Below are 6,285 nucleotides of genomic sequence, written 5' to 3'. Positions count from 1 at the left end.
TATTTGAATCAAACTATTAAGAAATAATTTTAAAATCATTTAAATTTTTTCTTCAAAATCAAATACTCAAAAAAATATAATTAAAAGTTCTTTGAGATTATTTAAACATCCGATATATTCTCGCATTTGGAGTTGTGATGTCTTCTACATTGCTCAATTTTTAGTATATTTGGTATTATGAAATCTAAAGAAGAAGAAATTATAAAGGGAAGGTTCATTTAAGCTTTTTACAACATTCCAATGATTCATCTTGAAATAGTTGGATTGCTCGTTGAAAATCTAAAACTACTTCGTAGCTTCACATTTGAAGAAGTGCACAAATTACAAAATTCTCAGGCATTTAGAATTTGAAAGTTTTGATCATCATTTGGAACATTAATCAACATATTTAGAATATTTAGACTTTTCCTTCACCCTTCTTGCTTTCCCAATTTACCTCCCTATGAGAAGCGAAGTGCATCGACAACCTGTTGGTACCTAATTTTCAATGATATTTAGTCATCACCGACTATGTTACTTGAAACTTACATTTGGCAATCAATGTTAACAGTACAATCATTGTCAAGAAACTTTTAAATGAAACTATTAAAGCCCTTAAGAAAATGTGATTTTAAATATTCTGAGATTGCGCACAAAAAATTTGCTTTAGGACTTCTTTCTAGAAATTTTCATTCTCTTTGATAATAATGATTGAACGTTGTAAAATTTCTTGGGAGAATTTTGAACATTAGCTTTAATAAAATTAAGGATTCGAACATATTATAATTCATTGAAGGAATGTGTCATTCATCAACAAATTAATCAAGCATATACATTAGCAACAAACAAAAGTTCATTAAATTTACTCCATTAAATATATCCTTAGCTCATCTTCTAGGAGCAAAATTGGCTATAATGGTTGAATGATTTATGTAAAACTATCATTGAATCTTCTAACACATAAAAATATAATAATTCTCCCTTCTCAATCCTATTATGATCGCAATATACATACTTTTGGTACTATTATTCCTCATTTTATGAATATCTTCAGGTGTCTCACCTCAAAATTGATGCTAACCATCGAATCAAACAATTTGAAATCATTGTGACTATTTCTCTTATTATGGGATTGTTTTCACCGCGCCAAAAAGTAATTCAAGTGTATATCTTTCCTTACTCTCTTTTATAAATTTAGAATGCACAGTCTTTTCTCATTTTTTCAAGATAACAAGGTAATAAAATTCACATTTTTAATGATATAAGTTTACATGCAATGCTTGTTGATTCGATTGATCTGACTATAAGCATTTCTGATTTGAAATACGTTTGATCTTCTAATTATGCACTAAAAGTGGTTTAATAGCTCGATATCAGATTGATTTGACTTGAATTGGACCAATTTTTGTTATCATTGTGTTCGACTCATCTAGTTGGTCAGTTTGACAATAAGTTTATTTAAACTTTTAATCAAAGTTTGAGTGTTTCTTACTAAAAAAATTCCTCAAGTTTTGTGCCTTTCGTCGAGATTTATGAGAAATGGTGGAAAATTGTTGATGGTGAATCAATTGAATTGTCAATAAAAAAACATTTGATCATGAAAGAATGTTAATGCAAGTTACAACAACAACAACAATATGCCTTTATCTTGATAAGTGAGATCGGCTACATAATCATTTTTCTGTATTATTCCTACTAAGTGTCATATTTTCATTTAATTATAATAAATTAAGATTATTTTTATATAATATGCCCATTTTTTTTAGTCTAACTCTACCTTTCTTAACATAAGACAATTCTAAAACATCTACTCTCCTAACCTAATCATTAGATGGTCAGTATTTAATGTGACCAAATCATCTGAGATGACACTTTCTAATCTTGTCTACCACTGGAGATACACCAATCTTTCACGGATACATGCATTTTACATTTTATCTCTAAGTGTTAAGCCACTCGTACACCTAAGCATTCTTATCTCAGTAACACTTGACTTAGTTTTATGCTTCTTTTAAAGGCTAACATTCAGTGTCATAAAAGCGTTGCTGATCTCACCATCATCTTATAAAAATTTCCTTTAAGTCTAAGCGATACTTTTTCAACACATAATAGGCTCGATGCATTCCTCCACTTCAAACAATGAACTTGAATTCTACTAATAACATCACCATCTATATCACCATCACTTTGAACAATAGACCTGAGATATGTAAAATGTTCACTTCTTTTATTGATATGATCACTCATAGTTACATCTCTACTACTAGATCTACTACCACTAAAATTACGTTCCATGTATTCAGTTTTAGAACAAATCAAACGAAGGCCTTTGGACGCTAATGTTGACCTCCATAATTCAAGTTTTTTCTACTCTCTCTCTAGTCTTATCTGCAAGAAGGATAACATTACCAAAAAGCATACACCAAGATACAACTTCCTGTAAATGTGCAGTAAGAGCATCCTTAGCTAAAACAAAATGATATGGCCTTAAAGCTAATTCTCAATGTGCTCCAACTGAAATAGGAAGTACTTGTTCAATCCTTCTTTTGTTCAAACAAAATTAACAACTCTAGTATACATATCCATATCTTTAATGACTTCTTTAATGACTTTACTGTAAGTCATATCAACACCATTATTTTCTGCAACTATCCAAAGAACTTCTCTTGGAACCTCATCATAAGCTTTTCTAAGTCAATAAAAATCATATGTTGATTCTCCCTACTCTCTTTATACTTCTCCATCAAGCCTCTTAAATGCACATTAGATAAAAAAATCAAAAGTAAAATTCAGACTAATTCTAGCACTTTTTTAAGTAGCTTTATAGCCAAATTGAATATCTCAATAATAACTAAGAAGCCAAATACATTAAAAGCAATTTAATACAATCCCAAATGAGCTTTGACCAAACACTTGAAGTATGATTGAAAGCTTTAAAACAATAATTGAAAAATTAAATGATAACCAAAATTGGCACACTTGCAGTCAAATTAAGCTTCTCAACAAAAGAAATTCAACATGCTCAAGATAACACAATTATGTGGCCATTAAGACATTTTAATGATTAAAGAATGATAAAAGAGATTGAGACAAACTGTCTAATGGAGTATTTTTGTGATTTGGTCAAATTTATTAGAAAAACACATACCAAAACTCTATAAATAATATTCCAAAGAAAGCTTAAAGCTAGCAATCACCAACAATTGTCGCCAATTATCATTAATGAATATTGTACCCCAACTATGATCATAAGACTGATGTAGCCAAACTATGTTCATAATTTGTTCTCTAGTTTTTATAATTTAATCAAAAGTCTATTACCTTATCTTCTCAAAAAAAATAATTATAATAACTTCAATTAGTTGAAATATATTGCAGGCCATATTGACTGAGCCGCCCCTTTTATCTTTTATCACTCTATTGACGTGCATTTTTAGCATGCAACAATCACACATAAGAAAAGTTAAGCTATTTAATTTTTTAGTTGCTTAAAAAAAACAAAAACACTTTTCATGCATATTAATCACAATTTCACATTAAAACGAGGACAATCAAAACCAATTTAATCATAAATATTAATTGAAATATAATTAATCAAAAGCGAAACATTTAAAAAAACTTTTTAATTACCTCAATTTATATTAAATTGATATTTTTGATTCCGTATAATAAAATAATAAATAATATTATTATAATATTATTCTTTCTTATCATTTCATAAAATCTATTTATCCTTCACTTGTCTATATAAAGGAATATGTTGTGCCTTGCGATAAATCTCTTTCAATAATAACAATTACGAATATTTTTATGCGTGACACACAATTCTTAAGTATTTACATATCTCACACTTTTATACTTAAGTATATAGCATTTTGGTATTTTAAAATTATATATATAATAAATTTTGGTGCGCCAGCCATCCCAGACATTCAGGATGGCTATCATACCGATAACATCTGATATCAGCAGACAATATATAATATTCACGACACTGGTCAGAGAGAAGTCAATAATATAGTTCTTAATGTCCTACTAATCTTATTTTATTTTTTTTACCTCATGTATAAAAGGGCGGACAAGAGGGAAGAGGGGGGACTCTTGCTCTCTCTCATTTCTTCTTCATCGGCTCTCGTCTCTAAGGAGCCTTAGCTCTCTCTCTCTCTCTCTCTCTCTCTCTCTCCCTCTGATTTTAATCTAAAATTTTCTAAATTAAAGAAACCTCTAAGGAGTTGCATTCCTCTGATTCACCGAAGGTTGGAAATTGATGTCATCATCAAGGTTATTTCTAAGAATCTTATCCATCTTAGGCTCTATTTGGCGCAGCTACAGCTGCGCTGCCCTAGGAAGGTGCTGTAGGAAAGCTGACTGGTTGTTTGTTACAGTTGTGTGAGAACAGCTGTGAGGCAGTTGTTTCTGGAAAAATAATCATTCTGCTCTTGTTTAGTTAAACTGTTTGAAACAAAACAATGACAACCTTATATATGATACATCAGATGCAGAATTCACTTTACAAGCTAAACATGTAAAAAATAGACTTCTACAATTTTTAGTCAATCTCAGAAGCCATAAGTTTGATACTTTTAAAGAAAAAATTCAAATAAAAACAGTCCAGAATTACATATATTCATCTCACGTCACAGTGCAGCCATGTGGAAAAAGAATTGAACAGTCAGTTGAACCATAATGAATATGTTAGCTAACATCCTCACTAAAAAAATCTCAATCCAAATAATCACGTAAACAACAAAAGAGACCAAAAACTATGTCAAAACAACGAATGTAGTAGGACTCTCACACGTGATGAAATCCAAAATTTAGACACTTTCAATTTATGATAAAAAATGTTAGTATCTCACATTTTCAACATGAAAAACTTCCAAAAGAGAATGACAATTAAGTGGGGAAGAACTTACCAAATTAATATAAGAAAACCCCTTTACTATATGAGAGACAATCAATATGGCACTTTCCCACAAAGATGGGATTTTTGATACTTACTGCGATTACAGATAAGCTAAGCAAAGAGTTAAATGCTATTGATTATCTAAAGGTGAAGATGATGTTAGGTTTTTATATCAGAAAGCTAGAGTCAGACACAACTCGAATAATATTAAAGAGATTTTAGTTAATGGAAATTATATTCAAAATCATGTGGACATTGTTAAGGAAGCTATTTATTTTTACTCTAATCTGCTCAATGCTCCTGCTTCTAATGATCATTTTTTTGGGGATAATTTTCCTACTAATTTTTATGTTTCTGATGACGATAGGCCCTTTCTGACCCAATGTTATTTTGATATTGATATAAAAAAGGATTTCTTTTCTATTGGCTCTAACAAAACTCCTGGATCTGATGATTTCACTTTAAAATTTTTTAAAGATATTTGGGATATTGTTAGTAATGACTGTATTTCTACAATTTATTATTTCTTCATTTCCTCTAAACTTCTTAATAGGGTTTCCTATAGCGCTTATTCCTAAGGGTAATACTATCAAATTCTTTTGTGGAATATTGATCAGTCTCTATATGTAATACTTTTTATAAACTTTATTTCTATTTTGTTGGATAATAGGCTAAAGATTATTCTTCTTAAAATTATTTATTCTTCTCCGGCTCCTTTTATTAGTGGTCGTGATATCGCTGATAATATCATTTTAAGTAATTATCTTCTTTATGGTTTTAATTCTTTGAATTGTGCTAGGAAGTTTTGTACTAAAATTGATATTCATAAAGCTTTTCATAAGGTTAATAAAGTTTTATTTTTTTGCTTAAGAGATAAAAGAATATTGAGATTCTTAATAAGTTTATAAACGAGATTATTGCCTCGATTTTTTATGTTCATTTATCTGTTATTATCAATAATGATTTAAAAGACTATTTTTCTTCTTCTGATTTGAGATAGAGTTATCCTCCCTTCATTTACCTTTTTCCCTATCATTATGAATTCACTTTCTGTTTTGCTTGATAAACATTTAGATGATATTGGTCATGTCTTTTCGATTAAACATTTGATTTATGTTGATGACATTCTTATTTTAGTAAGGCTGGTGCTAATTATATTAATTTTATTGTTGAAACTTATAGTAAATTTTTTGAATCTTCTAAACTTTAGATTAACTTTTTTAAATCTACTATTGCTTTTTTGAAAAGTGCTAATAATAATATCCAAAATTTAATTTGTAGTTTATGTAGTTTTACTATTAAAAATTTGTTATGAACTTACATTGATGTCACCATCAAACCTTCTAAATTAGTTATTAATGACTATCATGAGCTCTTAGATAAGATCTATTTGTGGCTAG

This window comes from Phalaenopsis equestris, unplaced genomic scaffold (assembly GCF_001263595.1).
Source record: "Phalaenopsis equestris unplaced genomic scaffold, ASM126359v1 Scaffold000347, whole genome shotgun sequence".
In the NCBI taxonomy this organism is placed as follows: domain Eukaryota; kingdom Viridiplantae; phylum Streptophyta; class Magnoliopsida; order Asparagales; family Orchidaceae; genus Phalaenopsis; species Phalaenopsis equestris.
Note: the sequence above shows the minus strand (reverse complement) of the source record.